The sequence below is a fragment of the Lissotriton helveticus genome, chromosome 7 (assembly GCF_964261635.1).
Source record: "Lissotriton helveticus chromosome 7, aLisHel1.1, whole genome shotgun sequence".
NCBI lineage: Eukaryota > Metazoa > Chordata > Amphibia > Caudata > Salamandridae > Lissotriton > Lissotriton helveticus.
The window spans coordinates 169,162,182-169,179,868 of NC_136068.1; the positions used below are offsets into that span (position 1 = coordinate 169,162,182).

At 45.4% G+C, this 17,687-nt stretch overlaps 1 long non-coding RNA gene across 1 annotated transcript in view; it reads right to left on the reverse strand.

The window, feature by feature from the left end:
* LOC144766684 (uncharacterized) overlaps positions 1–17,149 on the reverse strand; it is a 52,940-nt gene extending 35,791 nt beyond the window's left edge. Inside the window, exons 1-2 of the long non-coding RNA XR_013597879.1 lie at positions 17,015–17,149; positions 2,627–2,754 (exon numbers count right to left, since the gene is read on the reverse strand). This is a non-coding gene — a long non-coding RNA (uncharacterized LOC144766684). The remainder of the gene's footprint in view (positions 1–2,626; positions 2,755–17,014) is intronic.
* Positions 17,150–17,687: the final 538 nt, after the last annotated feature.

Below are 17,687 nucleotides of genomic sequence, written 5' to 3' on the forward strand. Positions count from 1 at the left end.
ACCTAAAGGGGCTTGAGTATCTCAATGGAGTTGGCTCTCCGTGAACAGTTGAGTTTAAGGCAAACACTGTGCATAGTGGCAGCTTGACCACCTAAGGGGGCTTGAGTCTCTAGAGTGACTAGGCTCTCTGCAAAAAGTTGTGCACAAAGCAAAGTCTATGGGCCTAATTACGAGTCTGGCAGTCCAAAGACTGTCAGACTCGTGAAGTGCAGTAGTGGCGGTCCGGCCACCACCACACTGGTGGTCTGAAAGCCCCATTATGAGTTGGGCAGCCAGTGCACCTCCACAGCCGCCACAGAACTGCCATTCCCTGGCGGTTCCGCAGCAGTGATGGCCTCAGGTCTTTCCTCCATGAAAAGGCTGGTGGTCTTGATGTTGCCCATGTGCATGGGGAGGCATGCAGGGGAGTACAACCTGTGCCCCCCTGTGTGCATGCACCCCAGTTCCTGCAGGGCATGAACCTTACAGTCCATGCAGTGCAGAAACTTTTTTTCGCATTCCCATTTTGGTGCTCATTTTCAGAGGCACCTCTGTGGGACCGCCGAAAAAAGCCAGTCAGACATGAGGAAACTCAGAATCTGGTGAGCCCATAGGTTTTGCAGTGCAGGAGTGGGCCACCAGCATGGCGGTCCACTCCTGCACCGCCAAACTCATAATCAGGCTCTATGCGTAGTAGGGACTTCACCACATAAGGGGGCTTGGTTGTCTCCAGGGAATGGGTTCTCTATGAAGAGGGCAAATATTGTGCATAGTGAGAGCTTAACCAAACTCACTCCTGACAGCAAAGACCCATTAGTTAGCCAAGCCCCTTCTACGTATTGACTTTGCCTTGTAAAGAAATCTTTATTGAGAGCTCACTCCTTCCAGACATCCAAGCCCAATGAAGTGGCCAAATTCCTGCAACATGCATTCTTTCACCTATACTGAACTCTTTGCAGGTAACTGACCACTAGAGCAAATAAAATAGACCTTTGCTCTGTATATAATCATAAACAGACCAGTCTCTTTACACACATACACTCACTGAATCTCACTGAAGCTCTCTTAGAGCAGAATGCAGCTACACACTGAGATTAAAATATTTGTCCTTGTTACGCCAGTATCAGCGAGGTGTAGGTTTTTGTGCAAATCCATGTGTGGAAGTCTTTCTAAGTATGGATTTCCTTAATAACGTGTGGTGGAAGTAAAGAAATGCTCATTCACCACCCATGGAACACCCCATTGATGCAAAGTAATGGAAAGTAGTGCATGGCACTGCATTGAGTTACTTTTGGTTACAAACCAGCAGTGGCTGCTCCTAGGAGGCACCAGGGCGGCGACCCTCTGCCACTACTGCTCAGCATAGTACAGCTTTTATATGAAAACAAACTATATCACAGATCGTTTGGCTGCATGTAAAAGCTGTAATGTCAGGTTAGCAGCAGAAGAGGGCTCCACTACCTGTTTTGCACATGTGTCAGGTGAGAGCTCTTACAGCCCAGCCTCATGCAGTGCAGCATGTCAGATAATGAAGCTTCAGGGCTTGTCAATCTCACACCCTCTTGCTCTATCAGAAGGGGGAACCTTTAACCCTATTGCAGCTTCTGCTTGGGTGAAAGCTCGTGGGTCTGCCTCTGGCTGCTGCAGAGAGATGGGAGAGTCAGAAATCGTGGGCCTTCCTCAGGTACGTTCTCTGAATGAAAGTCTGTGTTTCTCTGTGTGCTGGTGATTGCTTGTGTATGAGTGTATTTGTGTGCATGCCTGCAACTATGTGTGTATGTATGCATGCCTGCATGTGTGCGTTGTGAAAGTCTGGGCATGGTTGGCAAGGCCCGAGGCTGGGTAATCGATAGTTCGTTTAGGCCCCAACATAATGCACCAGCTGCTATTGGAAAATGCATCACTTTCTTGTGCTTCTTCAAATAAGCAATGTCAGTAATGTGCCACTTATCCAGGAACTACCGCTTGAATCATGTAAGTACTGCCATTGTATAAATCGCTTTTAGTAAAAAGAATTTCACTTGATCATATAGCATGTTACTCTATTTGTTTTTTTTGTATCTCGCCGACGTCAGATCTGGTCTTTTGTGGTGTATTAGTTGAAACTAAAATGTATGGCACTGAAACTTCTACCTTTGACAGGAATGTGATTTATAATGTGAAATGTGTGTTTTTGTTAGTTATTTATTTATTGTATTTATTTGATGAGTTTTATATAGAGCTGGCTAGACCCGAAGGTATCAAAGCGCTTTACATAAAGAAAAAGCGAGTTGCAAGTTACAAAATTTCACATAAATTACAGAATGATTACAAAGTCAAGACAGGAGTTACTAGCAAACACAAAAGTTAAGATCCAAAAAGACCAAGAGGGCTAGAAGTTCACAGGGGGGAGACAGTAGCGGGGAAAGACATAAAGACATATGTCCGAAGTCCGGCTGGGTAAGTGATGGCCACAGCGGTGCGCCGGAGCCAATCTCCCCTATAGCTGTTGGTGCAGCTCCACCGGGAATCGGCCATGTGGTTCCGGTTCCGCCGGGTTAGAATGATGATCATGAAGTGACCGAAAGTCTTTAGTCCAGAAATGGGGGGGTGGAGAGGATGAGGATGACATGATAGGAAAGGGTATGATGCGTGGCTGCCATCTTACATTAGCGTCACTCCTGTATGTTGCTCCTCTTCTATAGCGAGTGCCAAGTCAGGGTCAGGCATCTCTCGTCTTGGGCACCATGTCGAAGTCAGGCAGGGCTTATCTAGATGTCTGCGCTGTCATCTTAGCTTAGGAAATATAAGAAAGTAGACGTCATAACGTAGGAACGTGATTTTACGGAACAACACACTTTGGTAGCGAAGAATGGAGAAAGAATGTACAGGTAAGACGATTATATAGATTATTTAATTGAATATATTGAGCATAACATGATGAAAATTTAATAGGCCATATTCTGAGCCTTGCATGTTTCATAAGTATCTAAAAAATAATGAGCACGAACATATCGGAATATAGAGGTGAACGGGGACTTCATAAATTTAAATAAGTTAAATAAACTAAGATAAGTTTAAATATTTAATTTACTTAATTTGCGATGTAGTGATATGCAAAGTAAGTTCTTGCGAAGTAATTGCATTTTAAAGTGAATTAGAAGCAGATGCAAAGTAAAAGCATGCGAAGTAGAAAAATGCGTAGTAACGTCATATGCTAAGTAAAAATCGCACACTAATGGTATGAGCAATAATGGTATGCGAAGTAACAACACATATTTCACAGGCTAAACTCTTCCTTGCAGGGGTGGCCGCTCAGAATGGCAGTCTGTATTCCCCGCTGGCCGTGGCCACGAGGACTCAGGCGGGTGCTATCAGCCGCGCATTCAATCCGTTCGCGCAGAGCACTTACTTCTTCTCCGCTTCTTACCATTGTTATTCTCATTCAGCAGAGGGGTACCACACTGCTGATCATGAGGAGCGGCGGCCCCCATGGCAGACTCAAACGAATGTGCCAGCTTCCGTGATGGCAGTCGTTTCCAGATGATTGCGGGCAGGCAGGTTCTCCCCGATGGCAGTCATTCCACTACAGTGGGATAAATCGGCCGTGCTGTACCTTGGGGAGGGAACGGAGGCTCCGTAGATAGTCAGAACTGGAATCAGCGATATTGTGGCTCCTATCACACAACCTCCAGGTGCAGGCTCGAAAATTCACCAAGCGCCATTTTGGTTTACGGTCTCCTTGGCTCAGGAGTATTTTGGCTTGTTTTTTGACTCAGCACTGATTAATGGAGGTGAAGTTGGGTTCTGCTAGAGCCGCAGACATTCCAATTTCAGGGATTGCGCTTCTGGTGGGTTTTAGGTAAGCATGGGCGGATTTCGCGGATCCACGAATTTGCGGATCGTGGATCCGCAAAATCCGTGAATTTGCGGATTCACGGATTTTGCGGATTTTTTTGATGGGGGGGTGTCTTCCATGCGAGTTCACATGCCTCTTGTGTGAATAAAAGGTCAGAGAAAGATCAGAGCAGCAGATGAAGATAAAGAAGCTCCTGGTCACAGGAACAGCACGAGGATTGCGCTCATGAAAGTCAAGGTTGCAAAGGCCTCTATCCAGCATCACAGCTGATTTTCAACTGTAGATTTGGGAAGAAGGCACACCTGCCCAGCCTCGACGACGCTCACGATTGTTTTTGGGCTGATGAATGCGTCACTGAATTGAGCTTCAACTAGTTCCAGCGACCATATGTGTGTTACTATGCAATCGCGCCGAAGGGCGCAGGGGTCCCTTGAGTGAGCTGTCCATCATAGTGGGTAAATGGCGGGAAGACGGTGCACACCAAACGGGCATGGCTTCCATGCTAGTTCACATGCCTCTTGTGTGAATAAAAGGTCAGAGAAAGATCAGAGCAGCAGATGAAGATAAAGACGCTCCTGGTCACAGGAACAGCACGAGGATTGCGCTCGTGAAAGTCAAGGATGCAAAGGCCTCTATCCAGCATCACAGCTGATTTTCGACGGTAGATTTGGGAAGAAGGCACACCTGCCCAGCCTCGACGACGCTCACGATTGTTTTTGGGCTGATGAATGCGTCACTGAATTGAGCTTTAACTAGTTCCAGCGACCATGTGTGTGTTACTATGCAATCGCACCGATGTGCGCAGGGGTCCCTTGAGTGAGCTGTCCATCATCCTGTAACTATTTTAGGATGGCGCCGGCAACCTGCCAGCGCCATCCTAAAATAGTTACTAAATTAGCTTCATCAGGAAGCACTAATAGATAAAATAAAGCAGGTGCTCGAGCACCTGCTTTATCTTATCTATTAGTGCTTCCTGTTGAAGCTAACTTACTAACTATTTTAGGATGGCGCTGGCAGCTTGCCGGCGCCATCCTAAAATAGTTACAACAACTTCAAGCTTGAAGGCTTGAACTTTTGCCCCCCGGATCCGCCGCTCGCGAATTTGCGGATTTTTGGTAAATTCGCGTGAGTTCGCGGATTGCGGATTTACCGAAAATCCGCAAAATCCGCGAGCGAAACGGATTTTGCGCTCACACTTAGTTTTAAGTGCGGCAGTACGCCACTCTGGCTTTTTTGCATGAGCTCACCGCGGAGCATCAGCTCCAAGCGGCCATCATATTTAAGCTCCACCCAGGTTGGCCCCAGTTATAGCTGCTGGCTCGAATGATTCCACTCCACGGTGGCATGTTAAGAACTTGAACACATTTACATAATTTGTGATTTCTCACCTTATCTCGCTACGCCGTATCCATTCATCATAAAGTTTAATCATTTTAAAAAGGTTGGTCTGAGTCAAACGGTGATCCAGCTGGGCAAACGTGCTGCTGCTTGGATGGATATTTGTGCTGCCGGATCAGTGTTCATTTAGGTTTTTCTGAAGCTGTAATTTCAGTCTCCATCCTCAAAGATAGTTGTATTTCTGCTATGTGTTTGTCTGGATTGGTTGCAAGAGGCTGTGACTGCCTCCCCTTGTCCCGACTGAAGTACGTACTTATGCTTGTAAGATACAAGCTCCAAAACCACAGAATGGAAAGTTGATGTCACAAATATGGTCCACGTGGAGGTTACAGGGGAGATGGGGCCACCTGGCAGTTATGCTATCACTGATCTGTTGTTCTGTCTAAATAATGTCATGTTATCCTAAAGCAGTCCCTGCCCATCCAAGAGCTGAGATAAAGTATCCCAAAGAGTCTGCCTCACTCAGGCACACTAGATTTAAAGGATATGGAACTGCTGTCTCATGAGAAAGACCTCTCAGGTGTCCTCGGTCCATGCAGGGTTGACTCACCAACGGTTCCAGCGTTCTCCGAGGCCGGGCTTTGCTCCGCCGCAGCACCAGCAGCAAAGGGCCGGGCCTTGCTCCACCTGCTCCCCGGCCGGGCTTGGCTCCGCCGGGTCCCACCCACCACCAGTGACGCCCTGAGCAGCGCCAGGAGGCGCATAAAGGCAGCCCCAGTGCAGAGTCCAGTGGGGTTGACTCACCAACGGTTCCAGCGTTCTCCGAGGCCAGGCTTTGCTCCGCCGCAGCACCAGCAGCAAAGGGCCGGGCCTTGCTCCGCCTGCTCCTCGGCCGGGCTTGGCTCTGCCGGGACCCACCCACCACCAGTGACGCCCTGAGCAGCGCCAGGAGGCGCATAAAGGCGGCGCCAGTGCAGAGTCCAGTGGGGTTGACTCACCAACGGTTCCAGTGTTCTCCGAGGCCGGGCTTTGCTCCACTGCAGCACCAGCAGCAAAGGGCCGGGCCTTGCTCCACCTGCTCCCCGGCCGGGCTTGGCTCCCCCGGGTCCCTCCCACCACCAGTGACGCCCTGAGCAGCGCCAGGAGGCGCATAAAGGCAGCGCCAGTGCAGAGTCCAGTGGGGTTGACTCACCAACGGGTCCAGCGTTCTCCGAGGCCGGGCTTTGCTCCGCCGCAGCACCAGCAGCAAAGGGCCGGGCCTTGCTCCGCCTGCTCCCCGGCCGGGCTTGGCTCCGCCGGGTCCCTCCCACCACCAGTGACGCCCTGAGCAGCGCCAGGAGGTGCATAAAGGCAGCGCCAGTGCAGAGTCCAGTGGGGTTGACTCACCAGCGGTTCCAGCATTCTCCGAGGCCGGGCTTTGCTCCGCCACAGCACCAGCAGCAAAGGGCCGGGCCTTGCTCCGCCTGCTCCCCGGCTGGGCTTGGCTCCGCCGGGTCCCTCCCACAACCAGTGACGCCCTGAGCAGCGCCAGGAGGCGCATAAAGGCAGCGCCAGTGCAGAGTCCAGTGGGTTTGACTCACCAACGGTTCCAGCGTTCTCCGAGGCCGGGCTTTGCTCCGCCGCAGCACCAGCAGCAAAGGGCCGAGCCTTGCTCCGCCTGCTCCCCGGCCGGGCTTGACTCCGCCGGGTCCCTTCCACCACCAGTGACGCCCTGAGCAGCGCCAGGAGGCGCATAAAGGCAGCGCCAGTGCAGAGTCCAGTGGGGTTGACTCACCAACGGTTCCAGCGTTCTCCGAGGCCGGGCTTTGCTCCGCCGCAGCACCAGCAGCAAAGGGCCGGGCCTTGCTCCGCCTGCTCCCCGGCCGGGCTTGGCTCCCCCGGGTCCCTCCCACCACCAGTGACGCCCTGAGCAGCGCCAGGAGGCGCATAAAGGCAGCGCCAGTGCAGAGTCCAGTGGGGTTGACTCACCAACGGTTCCAGCGTTCTCCGAGGCCGGGCTTTGCTCCGCCACAGCACCAGCAGCAAGGGCCCGGGCCTTGCTCCGCCTGCTCCCCGGCTGGGCTTGGCTCCGCCGGGTCCCTCCCACCACCAGTGACGCCCTGAGCAGCGCCAGGAGGCGCATAAAGGCAGCGCCAGTCCTTCTTCCCGCGGGACGCGCGCGGGCGCGCGCCGGGTGAAGCCCGGGACAAGGGCGGGGCCGTCTGCGGCCGTCAGAGGCCAGAGGAGGCCGGGCTGGGCCATGGACTTTGGCTTCCTTTTCTCTGGACCCTTCCAATCTGTGAGGTATATACTCTAAAATTCTAACTTTTATGTATTGTGGTCCCTTTTGGATGCACTTGACCTAGAAGTAGTTTTCCTGGGTGTTTTTTATTTGTTACATTAGTCTCTGTGTATATATCTTGAAGTGCCTCAGGTTCCTTAAAATGTCGAAACTCAGGTCGTCAAAAATACCGACTGACACCAGGACAATGGATAACTATCTAGTCAAGGTGGTTAGCAAAATTAATAAAGAAAGGCGACTTTCATTAAATAGGGTAAGCCCTATGGCTTCTCCTACAAGTCCGAAATTCCCTCTAGTTTCCCCACTCCCGGTGGATAGTGGCAATGAAGATCCGATTGTAATTACTATTAATGATATATCCCCAATAGAGTTACAGGAAGAGCGGGAAGAATTAGCCGATTTTTCTCGGTGTTCGACCCCAATAACCTCTCCCAGGCCTTCGCCTGCCCCATCGCCTACACGAAGAGCTGTGAGGGCATGTAGGAAGGCACCTGTAAAGCGGGCGGGGGCCAGGAAATCAAAAAAGACAGGGACCATATCCACCAGTTCAGGGTGTGCAACTGAACCCACAAATAATGCTGAGTTGGTTAATCTGCTCCCTGCTCATATTGAGTTATTGGCAAGTATTATTGAATCTAAATTCGAACTTTAGATTAAACCTCTTGTAGTAAAATTAGACCAGGTTACACAAGAGGTTTCTAGATTAGGGGACCTTCTAAATTCACACATAACCCTGACCAAAACACACAAGTGCAACAATGCTGGCAATAATGTAATGAGGGCTGTAGGTAGCTCCAGTAAAGGGGGGAATAGGATTACGGACACTACACAAACTATATCAGTTACTCAACCACCAATGGCATCAGACCCCATATCACTTCCACCATTAGCACCAGTAATTCAACCACCACCACCACCGAATCCGGGCAGCCAGAATATAACAGCCTGGGGGGAACAATGGAGGGAGAAACATGCCCAAGAGAAGAACTACAGTTAATCTCCCTCCAGAGTGCGTCCCATACACAGTTGTATTAACAAACGTCCCTGAGGTTGATTCTTATCTCACTGACCCTAGGCTAGAAACACATGCCGCCCTAAAAAATAAATCATTAGCGTGGTTGAACAGGAATTGTGGTTTTCCATTTGCTTTTTCAAATGACATAATTTCTACACGAAGAGTCAGTTGGATAGGTAATTCTAGGAAGAATACTGGGGGGGCTGTATTATTATAAATTTCAAGCACCCGCAACATGTTGCCAGAGTCCTACTTAGAGCAGCTTCCTTACCATAGGGTATAACATCGTATGCGCACAGCCTCTTGGGTTTTTCTATAACCATCTAATTAACACCCAGTCTTCACAACCTGACCAGTCCAAGTTCTCTGTCTTTGTAAAGAGACGGGGAGTTGCATGTCCTGCGCCAAATGTTTTTCAACCTCCAAATACTCTGGATCCTTACTGTTATCAGTTGGCTAGCCCGTACAATCAATTTGATTAAGCCCTATCACTATCCAATCGTTACACCCCTTTAGCCTAACTGGAGGAAAACGATTGACGTCCAATTGAACCTAGAATTAAATCTCAGCCTCCATCATCTACTTTCAGAATTGCAACCTGGAATATTGCCGGGATTAAGGCTAAGGCGGGAAGTGATGTGTGGATTAATTCATTAAAAACTTTTTACATTATTGTTTTACAAGAGACTTGGGATCAGTTTAATAGCTTTTCTTTGAATGGATACAGTCATTTTTGCATCCCAGCAACCAGTAGTGCCGCAGGTAGAGCGAAGGGCGGCTTACTAAGTCTATTTAAACTTGATATAAAAGGCACTTTTTTGCAGTGTAACTCAGGATGTGAGAACTGTCTAATTGTTGAACTTTCTACCCAGGATAAAGCCAAGATCTTATTTATAAATTGTTATAACTCTAATGCTAATGAGTGCACCGGTTATAATTTGGATGTTCTGGATAAATTTTTGTCAGTCTACAGTGTAAATGTAAATACTTTTGAAATATTATTCCTTGGGGATTTTAATATTCACCCATGCACCCTACCATGTATTAGTCTTGAGGTAGATGGCCCTCCTTATTCTTCATCCATCCATCTGGAACATACTAGACGGGGGAGTGTCTAGAAAATTTCCTGGCTAGATGGAATTTATATGAGTCCGGTGACGGGGACGGCAAAAACAGGCCCCCTACATTTAAGGGAATAGATGATGGTATTATCATTGACTACATTTGTATGTCTTCTTTTTTGTTGTGCAAGGTTTTAACCTATAATACTGAGGTCTCGGCTTTTAGTGACCATAACCCAGTGTTTATGGAAATAATGCCTACGGACTTACTTTCAATGAAAACGGTGACACACAGAGGTGGTCTAAATGTGACCGTTAAGGATCAAGGACGTAGGCTAAAATGGACAATTATAGTCCCTGAAACTTTTTTGAAAGAGGTACTGCATAAAGTCGAGGATGAAGTAGAAATATGCTTAGCAAAACGGGTGCTAAATAAAGAAGTGGTCCTTGCTTTTGATAATATATGTATTGCAATTAATTACAGTCTACTTGCCGGCCCAAGACAGAAGCCGCTTCAGGGCAAGAAGTGGTTTAACAAAATATGCTCCAAGGCACACAGAGAATTACTTAGAGCCCTGAAGGCTATTCCAAAAGATAGTGCCAAAATAGCTAGTTTAAGAAAGGCTTATAAAAAAGCTATCCTAGAAAGAAAAAAGGAGCTGAAAGATGATGCTTGGGCCCAATTACTCGACCCAGATACCCTAAAAAATAGTGGATTATTCTGGAAAATTGTAAACCAACCATTATTCTCGGGGGTGAGAATTCCTCACTCGAGGCTAATATTCCAGATGAGGGCTGGATAAAACATTTTGGAAAAATATACTCTGACCCTAGTAATGATTTTCTAAGGAGAGATACCACTTTTATCGTCGAGGGCCATGCTGTAACCTTTGAGGCTGCAGAAGTGGAAAGGGCGATAGACCTGACCCTGAAAAACAAGGCCCCAGGACCCGATGGGGTCCCTGCAGATGTTTTTAAATGTGCTCCAAAATTTTGGTCAAAGATGTTGTGTAACGTTTTTAACGCTCTAACCCATGACAATATACCGGCCTCATGGAAACAATCAATCATCATTCCAGTTTACAAGAAGGGTAACAGGCAGGACCCCTCCTGCTATAGACCCATCTCTCTAATTGACTCTTCTGTTAAAATACTGGGACGGGTCATTTTGTCTAAATTGAATGAATGGGTGAACGAGAGAGGGATCCTATCAAATGTCCAATATGGGTTTAGACTAAAGAGGAGCACATTAGATCAAGGTCTTAACTTACATCTGCTAGTGGATAAATACACTAAGGCCAAGGAGGGGTCCATGTACTTGGGGTTCATGGACCTCTCGTCAGCTTTTGACCTTGTAAACCGGTCAAAATTGTGGCAAATTCTACTCGACGTGGGTCTTGATAGGGCCCTAGTTAATCTTCTGGCGGACCTACATTCTGGGCTATTAGCTTCGGTCAGGGTCACTTCGGAGGGCCGCTGTACTAGTCATTTTAACTCAGAAAGAGGGGTCAGGCAAGGGTGCATCCTGGCCCCCTTTTTATTTATGATTTACATAAATGCCCTGGAACCCGTTCTAAAGGAGGCCTGACATTCCGCGTGTAGGAGTACTTGGTATTCCAGTTCTCCTATACGCGGATGATGCTGTCCTACTTTTGCGGACTGGGGTCAGTCTACAACGACTTTTGGACGTCTTCAAGAACTTTATGGGTTCCCTGGACCTTAAAATAAATGTTAAGAAGTCCCAAATTATGATAATGATAATGGGTAGGTGTTCCAGGAAGAGGTACTCTAAAACTTTTATTTGTGGAAAAGAAGAACTCTGTAGAGTACCCACTTTCCCATATCTGGGGATCACTTTCGATGAGAGAGGAAACTGGGGACCTCAGTTAAAAAACAGAAATATTTCCCTGGCAAGATCCTCTTCTGCTCTTCAGGGTTTCTCGAGAAAATTGGGGGCCAGACCAATAGTAACAATAATGAAAATTTATAAAGCAAAGTGTCTTGCAGTGGCTACGTACGGTAGTTCAATCTGGGGGTATAGCTCCCCGGATTGTTTACAGATTACCGAGAACACATTTCTGAGATCTGTTCTCTCTGTGCCACAGTCTACCCCGTCATATACAACCCATACTGAACTGGGAGTAGGTTTTATTTCAGATTTGATAAAAAATATCCCCCCTATTAGCATGGCTGAAGATATGGTTGAATCAGGAAATTCCCCTAAACCACATCATTCTGAAAGACTGTTTACAGCTAGATAGATATAATAAAATTCAGTGGTTGGCATATATCAAAAATAGCTTTGCCAAATTAGGGAGACCTGAGCTTTTTTCCTCACCAGAGTTGATAACATCAAAGGACATTGCACTAATTAAGGGTGCAATGGGTGAAATGCTAACTCTGGAGAGAGAACAAATGGAATTAAAAAAAAACACTGTGAGGGCTAATATCAATATATCTACCCAAGTAGGTCCTGAAATGTATTTAAAAGTTGTAAATCGATCGTATCATAGGTTCCTCCTAACTCGATTCCGATTTAATTTGATTTATTTGAACCTAGGTTATTTCCCAAATTGGAGTACCCCCGAAAATGCAATGCCGTGTTCTTGTGATAATTTTTCCACCCAGAACACAATGCATTTTTTGATGTTCTGTGGTCATTACACGGCATTAAGGGGGAAAATTTTGATCCCCATTGTAAAGGAGGCTGGGTTTATTCAAGTTAGGCCAGCTCTTCTGTTCCTACAATTATTGCAGACCCCTAGGATCATGTTTCACGTTACCAGCTTTTCAGTGGGTGCTGTTAGGATTAAGAGCAGGAATATGATTAATAACTCCTAAATGTTGTACTGTATTATGTTTACACAATGATAATGTTTACAGAATGAAAATGAGTTGTGGGTACCTATAATGTTTGATATTTTGTATCTTTTTTAGCATGACCTCATTTTATGAACTTTTATGAACTTTTAAAGGAAATTTTTAAATTTTTGACATGCTTTTTACTGTGTATAACTAACTCTGATTTTATCTTGTATATTTTCCGTATTGTAGTATATGTAAACTTTGTATAGTATTATTGTCTATGATATTGATTTATCGAAATAAAGTATTTTGACTGACTGACTCACCTTAATGTTTTGCTGTGCAGTTTGGGGCTTGGATTCATATTTATCTGACTATAAAGTCAGAACTGCAGGTCCCACCATGCAGAGCCACATCATGTAGGGGATGTGTTACTTATGCAAGGAACTGTGAAACTTGAGAACTTTCCTATGGAGGAAAATAATTCCAGCATCATGGCTGCCATGACAATTATGTCACACCACGGGCTCTGGTATTTTAGCATTATCATTGTGAATGTCAGGTCTTATTTCACATTCAACATTGTATGTATGGGCAAGTAAGCTCAAACATGCAAAGTAGGTACCATTCAATAATGCAGCATGTGCAGTGGCACTGGCGTCTAGAGGTCTAAAGTGCCTCCTAATCACAGCCATTTTTACTGCCTTAACTGGGAATGGTGGTGTATTTTCCTTGCTTGCTTTAGGGACCATGTTACACCAGCTACTCACTGTGCCCGAAGAAAACAGAAGTGATCGAAGGTGGTCACATTTTGCCTTCTATTTGGAGATCTCGAGCTATCCATCTCAGGGATTACCAGGTTATCTAGTTTATTTTTTTTCCTGGGGCTTGAATACCTGCATGCCACTTAGCATGGTCACGCACGACCTAGACCTGGGCACTGTCACCTCCAGCTGCGGCCTGCCTGGGGCGCTGGTAATTGACTCAACTCTGCACCTAGGGAGTTAGGAGAGGAAGCGGCTTCCTATTGTTATGGAGTGCTCCTGGTGACACAGCGACCCTGCGGTGTGCCGTCCACACGTGGCTCACAGGGAGACTTCAGCGATAGGCCTCTGTGCTTGTGCCAAAAGGGGGACTAGGTGGACCTAGAGAACTCAGCCTCCCTTTTCTATTTTCCCAAGTTTACTTGGAACACTGACTGTTCTTATTGACAGACGCTTGATAGAGTATGAAGAAACCAAATTATGTAACCACTGTCACACATATATTGTGAGCCTGTGTACTGTACTCAGTGTCAGTGGACGGGGAATAGTTTGTTTTCATGATGCACAGTGTCAATGCTTCTCTGAAGACAGTAGTGAGCATTATCTCCCAAATGACGCCTTAGAAAACTGTAGCTCAAGTTGGAATGCCACCATTCACAATCTCCTTGGAAGAACTGGGCTTGGTTGCTCGCTGCAATACATGTTTTTCTTTCTTCTCACCACTTTCAAATTTCACCAGCCACCACTGCTTTGGGTTATTTGACATTTGGCAGGCTGCACTCCTTTCTGCTAGGGCTGCAGAGGGATGTTTTCTGTGGTCCTGGTAGGCCACAGCCTGCAACATTTAGAAATCTCTGTCTGCTTACTGCTACAGTTGCTTCTCTGAAAGCACAGTAAGTTTGTTGAGAAACCACCTTCTTTTATGTGGCCACTCTCCAAATAATTTTGCTTTTTTTAAAAACAAATTCACAAAGGAGCTTGCTTTTGAAAATAAAAATATTACTGCTTTAAAACCCTGAGAATTTTCTCCCACGGTGTGGGGGGTAATGTTTAATTTGTATCTGTTCAGGACAATCATGCTATATCTGGTGGGAACAAATATAAAAAGGTATAAAAAGGTATAAAAAGGTATATTTGAGCACGCACTCTAAATAGAGCAAATGCTCTATGCGACATAGACCTACAGCCATCTTAACCCATGTGCATGCTAGGCAGTTGCCTGGGGGACCCACGATCATAGGGGCCCCGTGCAGGCCAGAATTTAACACACATTTTCCGTTAAACACTTTTATTCCTGTGAGTGGTTATGTAGGCAGGGCACAGTTCACCGCTCTGCTCAGGGGCCTATAATGCTGTTAAGAATGCCATGGCCATATGTCCGAGGAGACTTCAGTCTAAGGTTTTCACTCCCGGAGCCAGCGAGGGCACAGCCGGTGGAAACATGATGGACTACCTGACCCTGCCTAGAACGAGCAGACCGTATCCTGTTCACCAAGCTCAATGTACTCCACTTGGTACCAACAGTCGCAAACCACTTTCGCAGTTTTCTAGCACTTCATAGGATCACTGTGCTAATCTTGCACTTACAAAGTATAATGGAATAAAGGGCATTTGAGGTGGCATGGCACAAATAATCCCTAGTAAATAAGAATTAAATATTTCAGGATTATTTATTACTTAATATATAGAGACATGTTAAACACTGGTGTATGCGTTTAGCTGTCTCCAGACAGCTACCTAAGCATACAATTATTTACTTTAAATTGCTGGTAATTAGTTTTAATTACTTTTAAGTGGCATTGAATGACCAAATTATGCGGCATAGTACGTAAATGATGTAGAAATTAAAGGCACATTATACAGCAATGATATGCAAATTGTGCTGCATATTATGTGACCAAAAGCAAATTAGGCAACACATTATCTAGAATTATTGTCCATCCATTTTGGATTTTTGACACACGTACACAAAAGGGATTCAGGTCAGGAGCTGCAAAATACATAGCTTTTTTAAGAACGAAAAGTATCAACCTTCAGCAAGTTCAATTCGAAATATTATTCGCCAACAAATAGTCATTTTGCATTGATAGGAGCACAAGCACTCCATTGTGCTCGCATTGCCTTTTTTACATTACATTTAGCAAGAAGCAAGGCTACGTGTAAACATTTATAATAAAAATTGTGTCTAAATTATTCAAAGCAGAGGTTTTCTACCTGTTGTGGGAGGACCACTAGGGGTACGCGAAGCTTAGAAAATGCTTAGAAAATGTATAATATTAACAGATTACTAAAGTGTACATAAATAAAAAAAAGTGAAATTTAAAAGTTCTGTAAATGTGAAGAAATTTGAAATGTGAGGCTACATATTGAGTTTGTATGGACAATGTGTGGCCTCAATTGAATTTAGAAAAGCTCCAACCTTCCCATTAAAATGTACATTTTAAATTATTTTTATATTTGTTTATGAGTTAAATAAAATTAATAATTTTTATATTTGTTTGATGAATACTTGTATCTGTGTTTTTTTAGTATTGTTTTGTGGTTCAAATAAACGAAAATGCTAATATAGTGGTACTTGGCTTCCAGTAATGACTCTGTGTGGGTCCCTGGAGTCTAATAATAATTCAGGGGGGGGCAGGGGGGGTCCTTGGGTTCCAGTAGTGATAATGGGGATGTCCATAGATGTCAACAAGTTAAGAACCACTGATTCAGAGCATTACAGCCACCCCCTAATTATCTCTTCAGTTTTGGGTTTACTTTGTGTTAGACTGTAGGGCCTCTAAAAGCATCTCTCCTAGAGCGTTGCAGACAATAGTCCGAGGACCCTTTTGTAGTAGCAGCTATTTTAACCAGGGATGTGGTTATGATGAATGTGTGACTTGTGGCACTGTAGGAAGTCACTGGAGTGCTATGTAACTGAATATGTTTCATTTAAATATGATTGTCTAGGTCGAATATATTAGTCCAAGCTCCATTCAAGTGAATAAGAACCGGCTTGTGAGGATTAAATGGGTTTGAGGGTCAGTGGTAAATCACCTAATACACACAAAGTTGTAATAGGCCAGTGTGCCTAAGAATGCCTTTAAAAATTGCCTGCATGCCCTATACAGCAATATGCTCCTTGGAGTGCATGAAAAAAGTCCCCATGTCCTGTTGAAGATATCCAACATAAAGAGAGACAGAGAAAAAGAGAAAAAGAGAAAGAGAGAGAGAGAGAGAGAGAGAGAGAGAGAGAGAGAGAGAGAGAGAGAGAGAGAGAGAATTGATAACGGTGTGTGTGTGGGTGTATGTGTGTGCATGTATGAGTGTGTGTGCGTGTGTCTGAGTTTGTGCGCCTGTGCCTGTGTGTGAGTTTTAAAGTGACCCTTCCAGAAGAATAATGATTAAATCAAGGAGATGAACACATGATATTATTACTCTAAAACCCAGAAATGAAAGATAAACGCATTTCAATAAACGCCGTGCTGTTCATTTCGAGTCTATTGCCCTTGATATTTAATATTATGTTGTTGGCTGTCATTTGGAGGTATACAGTGGTACCTGCTAATGTTGTATGCTAATTATATCTTGGGGTTTTAATTCATACAGCAAATAATTACAGAAATAACCTCAGTTTGCTCAGGTATCTAAATACAGCACAGTTCGTCATCGATACTAATAAATATGCATGTTAGGATCTTATGTATGGTATGTCGTCTATTTTGTATGCTCTAATAGCCTCATGTCTGGTTTTATTTGGCTTAGTACTTACATTAAAAATTGTCCATAGTTGTGTACACTTACTAGAGCTTAGTGGCTACTTCAGTTTGGCTAATCGGGGTCACGGCTCTCTGAATAACGACCCGTGCTGTTCTAGATAAAACAAATGCCTCAATGAAAAACTTGCTCATAACGTATCGATGTCTAGCGAAATGTAATACGCTTCTCACTCACTATGCGTCTTTTGGTGTCCGTCCACCTCTGTATTACCGGCCGGTAGAACTCGAGGCGCATCTTAGGAGTCCTTTTAAATTCAGTGTTAGAACGTATGAGGTTACTTTCCTAAATGTGGCTTTGTGTGAGACCTACAGCTGGGTGTAAAGAGAAAGATAGAAAGCGGACTCAAATGGCATCACCATCTTCGTTGGTTGTACGTGCGCTAAAAACGATTATAATTTTACACCCTACAGCTATGTTTAATATGAGGGGAAAGATCACACTAAGATGGCATTGTCCTCGTTAGGAATTATGGAGATGCTAAAATGCTTATAATTATATCTAAACTGCACATAGCCAATTCCCTGGTAAAAGAAGGAAGAAACAAGTTGCGGAAGTGAAGTATTTGCATGCTGGTATTGCGCATGTGTTAAAGAGACTGCCATCTTTTGGTCAGGCAAAATAAGCAGTCAACAGCGGGACACCAAAAAAGAGTGCAATCAGCCAGCCAATCCCACAACAAACAAGCATTTCTTAATGCAATAGGACTCGTATTTACGCGAGTCCTATTGCATTGGAAATGGGAGGGTGGGGGTCCAGGAAGGCACGAACAGGAGTGAGGGGGCATGGGGGGGGGGGGGGTGAAAAGTCACGGACTGCGGGAGGGGGTGGGGGAGGGAATACAGGGCAA